Source organism: Taudactylus pleione, unplaced genomic scaffold (genome assembly GCF_031769625.1).
Source record: "Taudactylus pleione unplaced genomic scaffold, aTauple2 ptg000316l, whole genome shotgun sequence".
NCBI classification, from domain to species: domain Eukaryota; kingdom Metazoa; phylum Chordata; class Amphibia; order Anura; family Myobatrachidae; genus Taudactylus; species Taudactylus pleione.
Genome location: NW_028284717.1, coordinates 3,597,501 through 3,607,540, shown reverse-complemented (window position 1 = coordinate 3,607,540; position 10,040 = coordinate 3,597,501). Strand labels below are relative to the sequence as shown.

Here is a 10,040-nt window from a genome sequence, read left to right as displayed (position 1 = left end):
GTTTCCTCAATGGACTTTGAGGTCTGAAAGCGGTGATAAAAGACATTTGCTATTGCTGCATATTGTATAATAATGCTGGCCCACCAGACAGTGCTGGATTACCAAATAGGCAGAGTAGGCACGGGCCTATGGGCCCCGTGCCTTTTAGGGGCCCCACAACAGCGGATCAAAATACTATTGATTTGATCTTGAAAGAAAATTGCAATCAAGCTTACTTAAATCGTTTCCAAAAGATAGAAAAAAATTAATCAACTCAAAGAACCGAAAAGTTTACATGAAAAACTTTATAGAGAAAATACTGTATTAATGTAATGTACCCATTAACAACTTAAAGTACACAAACCAAAGACATCAGATTCACATTACAGTTTGTCTCTTAAAAGCTCACTTTTGTCAGCTGTCGGTTTGTAAAAAAAATTTGGTGCAACCTACATACAGTTTATTAAAATTGTTGGTTGGTAAAATTAAAAACATGTTTTCAGTATCTCTTTTTAGTATATTTGTGCTGTAATCTATCTTTAAACTTAAGAAAACTAAATACTAGTGGAGAATAAAGTTTATTTTGTTAGCAATAAGTTTCCTCAATGGACTTTGAGGTCTGAAAGCGGCGATAAAAGACATTTGCTATTGCCACATATCGCATAATATTGCTGGACCAGCAGACAGTGCCGGAATACCAGATAGGCAGAGTAGGACCGGCCTATGGGCCCCGCGCCTTTTAGGGGCCCCGCGACAGCGGATACATTTTCTATTGATTTGATCTTAAAAGAAAATTACAATCTAGCTTTCTTAAATTGTTTCCAAAAGATAGACAAAAATTAATCAACTAAAAAAACCCGAAAACTTTACATTATAGATTCTATAGAGAAAATACTGTATTAATGTAATGTACCCATTAACAACACAAACCAAAGACATCAGATTCACATTTCAGTTTGTCTCTTAAAATCTCATCTTCTGTCAGCTGTCGGTTTGTAAAAAAAATTTGGTGCGACCTACATACGGTTTATTAAAATTGTTGGTTGGTAAAATTAAAAACGTATTATGAGATAATTCGCGAGGGGAGCCCCGAGATTTCGACTGCCTAGGGTCCTCCACAGGGTTTATTCCGGCACTGCCAACAGAGGTAAACATGAACAGGTCGAGTCCTTCTGCACAGGTGTGACCCCGACTCACACATTCCAGTAGAGATTCTACAAAAAGTAAAAATATATATATATTAAAAAATGTTTTAATCATTTTAATATAATTGTTAAGATAAAATATGGTTTATTTGAATAATTAAGCAACTACAATATTCACCACATCTATGTTGGTGGACGGTGGTGGGTACAGGTGCTTTGCATGGGGAAGCTATCGGTGGAAAGCATCTACATTGGCCAACGCCGCAGGCTGTGATGAATGGCAAATAGGGTGAATCCCTAAATCTTACAAACACTGCATTTCTCCCTTTGATAAATCGCCCCCTTTGTCTGGCTGTTTCACTCATAAAATAGCTTACTCCGTTTTGTGTTGATGAGGGACAACCGGTAAACTGTAAATAACTATAAAAGCAGGTATTTTTTTTTACTATATTTTATTGCTATGTTACAGTATTTATATTTTGAATAAATAAAGTCTATACTTTTATAAATGTCTACCTGGGATAAAAATAAAATAGAATGAAGTTTGACGTACTGTATTCAACAATTAAATAAGAAAATGTAGCAAAAATATATATATATTTTGTCATCAACTTAATGAAATGTAAAATTGTTTTATTGGTAATTAAGATCTATTCTTAACAAAACTGTCCCTATACTGTAAGACGTTTTTATTAGTCTTATGGTAAGTCTAGTGTTCACCATAATTATGATTACTTGACAACAGAATATACCGCATCTGGCGGTGACCTCCTCACTGTGAACTGTGTGCCCTGTCATTTCATATACAAAGGAGAGCATTTAATCATTGTAACAGTGATCACAGAACAGACACTAAAATTAAAGTGACATTTGTTACAGGGAATGATTACTTTTTCAAAGGGCATCCGATCCCTGTAGGGACTCTTGTTGACACTCGTGTTCTGTTCAGTTAATCAAGTTTGGGACTTTAGAAAACATCAAACATATATACTGTAAGTAGTGTTCAGAAAATGTCATATCTTTTCCTGTATTAAAATTAGTCACTTGCCTAGGGTCAGACTTGAATGCATTTTTCTGCTTTTTGAGAAACACATTGTAAATATTTTACGTTTTGTTGTTGCTGTTCTGCTTTCAAGGTTGACATCAATGACCTCCAATCTCATACTGGAAAAACTAACTCTGCTGATATGCAGAAATATTATGTTTGGCTTGGTTTGTGGTGCTCCAACATTTGACATTGCACAAATGGACACTCTGGCCTATTTATCAAGTAATTATGTCCTGAAAATATATGGAAACTGCTGTTTCCGCATGTTGAAAGGCAGAATTAAATATATCTTAAATGTACCAAATTCTGGTTGGCAGCCCTCGTCTCAGCCATCCCCATGGTTATATGGGATGTAGTCACTTTCCTGACTGTCGGGATGCCTGTGCTCAGAATACTGGTGCCGGAATTCCGACACCAGTCAGAATCCCAGCTCCGGCATCACAACTGCGGCCATCCTGACGGTAAGTAGTGGGGTTAGGGAGAGGGTTAGGGTTAGGCACTAGGTGGAGGGTTATGGTTATACGCTAGGTAGGGAAGGTTAGGTTTAGGCTGCGGGGAGGGGGAGGTCAGGTATAGGCAGTGGGGAGAGAAGGTTAGGGGTAAGATACTGACCGACAGGTGTCGGTATCCTAACCCTGTCGGGATGCCGGCGTTGGGATTCTAACCGCCAGAATCCTGAGCGCCAGCATCCCGTAACCGTACCCAACTCTAGTTATAGCAGTATGTAAGAAGATCCTCAAAGTGTACCTTTTCAGATCTTGCATGCGTAGGGCGTTAGCGCTGTTACCTTCATACATTCCAGTTTCCGGGATCCGATATCCCAATATCCAAAATCAGATGTTAATTTACATGGCAATAATTTGCCCATTGCAGGGCCGCAACTAGGGTGGTGCAACCTGTGCCGTGGCACAGGGCACCGCAGGGCAGGGGGCGTTTTCCTGTTTATTATCATTCTCACTTGTAGCTTCCTCTTCTTTTATCCACAGCATCTCCTGGCCTCCCCTATCTCTTCCCTGGCCCTTCTCCATGCGGCTATGGCCTTTTTTCAGGTGCACTATCTTATGTCCCTATTTAAAATAAAGGGGAGGGGGGCGCCAATGCTCTCTCTGGCACAGGGCACCAAAAAGTCTAGTTACAGCTCTGGGCCATTGATAAATAGACCCCTCATTGTGAATCTTGAGCCAGTATACAATTTGATAAGGTTACAAGATAGAAGGTTTTATTTTCACTTTTCAGATGATCCCTTCTCTATTTCCAAAGAAGGACAATTTTCATGAAAATATGTTTACTGACTTTGTGCCTTATAATAGACTGAATACTGGTTACTGATTTAGCCCAGAAGATACAGTAGCTGCCTCTTCTGTCGGTAATCTTGAGTTGTCCTATAATTTCAGTGGTATAGCTGTTGCTCCTTGCTCACCTAGAGTCACATAATAAAGCTGTGATGAGCCATCACTCACTTTACTGATCAGGTTAAGACAAAAAAATAAGGCTAAACTGATTAGTATTTTATAAACAAATGTGAAGTTGGGACAGTTCTGATGGTAACGTAACATTTAGACAAATAATATAAAAAAAAACCCACCAAAGAAAGAAAAACATCTATGGTCAAGATAATAATATTATGCGGCCTATTCTGTGTTACTTAAAATAATTATTTGTTGTTTAGTCGAAAAATGCAGCTGTCACAATGTTTGAAAACAGTTAATGTTGAAAACAGGGCTATATGTGATTGAATGCGCAAGAACAATCATACATATTTAAACACACTATATTGACGCGCGTATACCCCTTAAGATATATACAATATACTTATCTACTGAAATTAAACGCACGACAACAGTAGTTAGCTGAAAAATGTGGTCAAATTTTATTCAACAATTAAGTTTCGTCCTAATGATTATAGTTAGGATGGCGGTGGACAACAAAAATGGACAACATAAAACAAAACAGTCATGCATTCCAAACATAATCATTGGTGTACAAACCTCCAAGATTAGACACACCCAGACGGATGGTGTCAAACGCCCTCACAGGACAATCATCACTTATCATTGGCTGAGGAGAGTGCACCCAACTAAGGCATAACTGACAACTCAGAAACAAAGTAATCAAGCGCTTTTGAACTATATTAAGCAGCTTTCATAAACAAAAATAGTTTCAATATAACAGTAGAATAGAAAGCGCTGTGTAAAAAATGAATATGAATATGATGGGGTCAAAATAAGATAAAAGAAGGAATAAATTAATAAATAAATTAAATAGAATAAATAAATAAATAAAATAAAATATAATGTGAATAAAATGAATAGGAAGGATCTGCAGGGATATATTCAGAAAAAATGACACACATAAAGTGCAAACACTGAGAAGTTTATAGACCCCTCAGTGAGAACTATGGCGATTATTTCTTCTGTATTAATGTCTAAGTATAGTGGGGATATCTGCCCCTACCTTACCCTACCGATGAGCCCCTTGTTGATGGTCAGCCTTGGTTCCCGGCCCCTCACTTCACCACGATCGCCGGGACCAAAGTAACAGCTCCCGGATGTTTCTTAGCTAGGGGCGTGTACTGCACCCACTCCTTTCACCGCTGCACGACCCTTTTATGCTCTGTGTTCAGTGTAACACAGAGAGGACTTTAACAGGAGAAGCTGATGCTAAAATTCACTATTGCTTAATGTGTATGCCGTCCTTCACCAACGCGTTTCATTACAACTTGTAACTTTTTCAAGTTACAAGTTGAAATTAAACTCGTTGGTGAAGGACGGCATACACATTAAGCAATAGTGATTTTTAACATCGAAACAGCCACCAACGAGAAACAACATCCAAGAAGGGGAAGGAGGGTTTCCAGCAGGCATGAGAAGGAATGATTGACAGGGATCACTAACATGAATCCACGCCCTAGCCTGTGATAGGCTGCCAGTCCGCAACCACTTACATCTTAAAGGGGTCCCGCACTAAGCGGTCTATTTACTAAGCAGTGTTAGGAGACAGAGTGAAAAGTGATAAGAAAGTGATAAGGTGCCAGCCAATCAGCTCCCATCAGTCATCTCACAGGCTGTGTTTGAAAAGTGACAGTTGGGAGCTGATTGGCTGGCACCTTATCACTTTCTTATCACTTTTCACTCTGTCTCCTAACACTGCTTAGTAAATAGACCCCTAACAACCTTGTGGTTTAACTTTGCTCTTGCTTATCAGCCCTACGCATCAATTAGTGTGCTCCAGCAGTACTGTAGTTTAGAAATGCTGGAACCTGATTCAAAACCTGATACCCTCTTCACTCATTCAAATACTATTATACATGATTACATTCAACTTCAGCATTCATAATCATTATAAGATACACATATAGTTCTGGCTACAGCACTGGCTTCATAAAATCCTACCTTTGACCATACTTGCCTACTGTTCTTGAGTTTGCCACTAGAGACATCTCCATCCTCCTACAGAAGACATATACCTTTCCCTGCCATTTTCAGAGTCTTGGCTGCATTTCCCATATGTACCAAGCTCCGGAATGCGTTACTTTCCGGAGCTTGTACCCAGTGGGCAATGCGTAAATTGTGGCAATATACTGTATTGTGGAGTTGGGACCTCAATGACACAATTATTGTCTCCATGCTCCTCCCCCTCTCACCTATATCCCCACCCCCCCCTCCCCCCAGATCTCCCAGAGGTGCCAACAAGAAAGTAGGGAAATATTCAACCTGTTTAGGACCTTCACTTATCAAGGTATTTCAATGAAGCTACAGTCCTTATACAGATTACCAGCACTGTGCAATTTTGAACTGTCCCTTATATCCGGGATATAGTAGTCACAGGGTTTACCGATTTATCCCTGGAATTTTTTTTTTTTTTTTTTAAGGAAATGTCCCTATTTTTTAGTACTGACCAATTGCACAATATTTATCTTCTCCTACACGTTAGATGTAATACTTGCATTCTTTTCTTATTCTGAATTCTTTATACTTTGATATTTACTGAAGAGGCAGATTTAAAATGCAAAGACATATTTTAAAATCAAATATTATTTAATATGACAAGATTATAGTGCTCAATGGACACTCAAGATGGCATATCACGCGTGATGAGATAGATTTATAGGCTCTGCAGCAAAGTATTATTTAGAATGCTGCCAAGTATTTTACTGTACAGGATATAGATTTTTGACATTTGTAGATAATTTTACACAGACTGTTCAGTGTTTCACATTTGTTTTTTGCTATAATGAAACAGATTGCAAACATCTTTTTTGGTATTAATGATAATATCTAAGTTGTGTTTCCTACAATATTACCTCTGTTTTGAATAATTGTCACATTTATTATTTTCTTACTATATATGATTGTGTTCTTGCTCAGTTCTAAGAGCTGGGTTATTGACGCTGTAATGTGTAATGTGTTTCACGGTGACTGCCTGCATTCCCAAGATACTGGCATTACTTTCTGTAAAGTAATTTAATGCTGTTTATCATTAGCGACAGTTTGGGAAGGACCTTCTGTGAGGTTTATGTTGTACATACATTGCCAACACAGTTGATGAGCTTTGTGATTTAGTCCTAGGGTGTTGCTTAGAAAAGTCCTTAATGCAACTCATAATATTAAATAACATCTACATACTGTAGAGGATCATCGTTCTGCAAAACTGCAATTCAAGGGCAGTCAGAAGAATACTTATTCAGTAACATTATTTTAATAACAATATACAATGCACATGCCTGTTTATGTATTAAACATTATAAAATGCTAATCTTAGGGGAATATTTACTAAAGTGCGTAGTTTTAGAAGTGGAGATGTTGCCCATAGCAACCAATCCGATTCTAGCTATTATCTTCTAGCAGGTGCTAGATTAATGTTAAGTAGAATCTGATTGGTTGCTGTCGGCAACATCTCCACATCTAAAAACCTGCTCTGTAGTAAATATACCCCTTAGAATTAGTATGTAAAATAATAAAAATGGTAAAATAATGTCAGCAATAATTATAATAATCAATGGCATAAAATACAATGGAACTGAAGTTGAGTTGAATGCTCGCAGGCCATAGATGTGTGCACAGAACTAAGGGCCTGATTCAGAATTGTATACGATAAGCATTGCTGCGGTGGGGGAGGCAGTCCAGACTCCAGAGCCAGGCGGAGATGATGGAGGTTCCAAGGGGGCCTAAACTCATGCAGAACTGCATGGCTGGCAAGACTGTTAGGTGGCTGGCAGGCAGTGGCATTCAATAACACACTGTGACAGTCACAGTGTGACTAAACATACAGGGTCTATTTACTAAGCAGTGTTAGGACTCAGAGTGAAAAGTGATACGGTGCCAGCCAATCAGCTCCCAACTGCCATCTCACAGGCTGTGTTTGAAAAATGACAGTTGGGAGCTGATTGGCTGGCACCTTATCACTTTTCACTCTGTCTACTAACACTGCTTAGTAAATAGACCCCACATTTACTTACTGCTGGAGGCCGGCTCAGGCTGCGAGATGGCTGAGACCGCCTCGCCCTCAGCTCCCAGCCAGTCACAGTCACTCAGGAGGCAGAGAGGAGGAGCCAGAGAGAGGCCCTTCCTGCCCCCGCCCACCCAACACTGGCCAGACTGACAGCACCCTATTAGTCAAGGCCCACAGACTGACAACGTGGCAGCGTACCAACGAGTCAATAATTCAATATATCCTTATTCTGAACTTGCATGTAAAATTTAAAGCAGGTGCACACTTTGCTGATTTAATGCATAAAGTATTCTACAGAAAAAAAAGACTTTCAAATATATTTAAAAATCTTAAAAATACTGAAGAGATGGAGTACATAAAAATGAAATCCAGGACTGTATAAAGCATGACCCTTTTTACCGGATTTGTTCAGAAAACATAAACAACTAGTTCAAAGCTGAGCCCAAATCAAACTTTCTGAAACATAGATACAATAATATTAATGTTTTATGTTCTTTGCTTGTTTATAGAATTTTTCAATCATTCTCAATTTGCACTGAAAGCCAATGGCATCATTCGGAAACTCTGGGAATGTAGATTTCAGACATATATTCAGAATTCTTTCACTGGCTCTGATGACTGGATAAAAGCAAACATGAGAATATGGGAAAATAACACGCCGAAGAAATGGTTTCAAGACATCTAAAAATAGGATATATTTTAAATTATTTTTCATATTACTGTTTCACAGTACCATGCCAGTCGTGATGAAATGAGCAAATTGTTTTGTACGTGGCAGGTTCACTTTAATCTAACCTAGTTATTGCGGGATGATTGTAGCATAGGGGTTTTCATCACAGGCAGAGACATTTCTGTTTTCAATCAAATATAAACTGTATTAGGTACCTCTTGCTGTAGCTGAACATCCTCGTAAGGATGCTGTTCCAAACTGTTGGTGGTTGAAGATTAATTACCTGTGAAAATAAATCAATTATTGTACATCTATATAACAATTCTCTATGTATATTTAGAAAAAAAAGCACTCCCATAGGAACTTGAGTATGAACTATGGGCATCATTCAGCTTGGATCGCAAGTCTGCAATCGCACGCACCCGCAGTTTGCAAAAAAACATGCAAATGTATGCGATCGAATCGCGATCTCAGTACTATACCAAGACGCCCACCAGCTTATAAAGCTTAAGTCAGTGAAAACATCGGTAACATCGAGTAACATCGGACCCATACGCAGAGTTGTGGTTGAGCTTGACATGACTCACAACCTGCGAAGCCAGAGCAGAGAGCGACACCCCAGGCAGGAAAGAGGAACTGCACGGGTTGTGACAGGTGCAGGGTGCTAGAATGAAGACTACATATTGTTACAAATAACTCATTGATAGTATGGGGAGACCACTGTACTATATAATGAATAGATTTCTGTACTATATAATGAATAGATTTAATGAATTCATGTAAAACATCTTAAATCACTTACAGTATGCTGTTTACTAAACTTCTGAAACGTGATATTATTTCATAATCATTACCACACATTGAAACTGATAATAATTGCTGAAAAGCAAATAAATAAATAAAAGTAATCATTTAAAAACAAAATAATTATAAACAATGATTTACAATATCTCTTGTCATTTGGGTAAAAAAAAGTACAACTATTCTATTATTGACCATATGGTACTTCGGGAACATTATTAATAATCTCATAATTATCGTTTTAACTTCCTTCACTCTTTCATTCTCTACTTATACATAGCTAAACATCTGTGCACAGAAACCCAAGGGCCTGAAATAATTAAAATCCACTACTAAAAAGTATTACCATCCTCACATTCTTATAATAAAAAACAAAATTACACCCTTGCTCTAAAGATACTGTACTTGTGCTCCAATACTGGCTGTAACAAAGGGGTGTGTGACCGGTGCCACAGCCCAGGGCGTAAGGCTGAGGGGGCTGTGCAGTGTTTACCCCAATGACACGTGTTTCCAGCTTGCCTGGAGAAACAACCCACTGCACAGAAAGGTATAGGGCACGTCCTGAAAACGCACCGGGTGCCCATCTTCCTTTGTGAGTGCGCTGGGAGGGCTGATAATTTTCTCATTTAAATTTCTTCACAGTACTCTTGGTTGCGCTACACAGCCCATAATTCATTCCCAACTTTTGGTGATTGGGAATCGAGACAATTACAGGACTATGAGAAGGGGGTATAGCCCTGCATCATGGGGGCATGACCAATGTTTTCAATGTGCTCCCCTAACAGGTGAGAGTGGCACATGATTACTGCCGCTCTGCTATGAACAAGAGCAGTGAACAGGACACACTTTGAATTCAATAGGGAAAAAGACAAAGAGAAAATAATGGAGAGCTCTGGACAGACGTAAATGTTTTAATGATCAATAACAATTAACATAGCATAATATT

At 38.7% G+C, this 10,040-nt stretch overlaps 1 long non-coding RNA gene across 1 annotated transcript in view; it reads right to left on the bottom strand.

Annotated features, from left to right (window-relative positions):
• Positions 1-1,110: 1,110 nt before the first annotated feature.
• Positions 1,111-10,040, bottom strand: part of LOC148510555 (uncharacterized) — a 9,052-nt gene continuing 122 nt past the window's right edge. Inside the window, exons 2-3 of the long non-coding RNA XR_015869396.1 lie at positions 8,509-8,576; positions 1,111-1,193 (exon numbers count right to left, since the gene is read on the bottom strand). This is a non-coding gene — a long non-coding RNA (uncharacterized LOC148510555). The remainder of the gene's footprint in view (positions 1,194-8,508; positions 8,577-10,040) is intronic.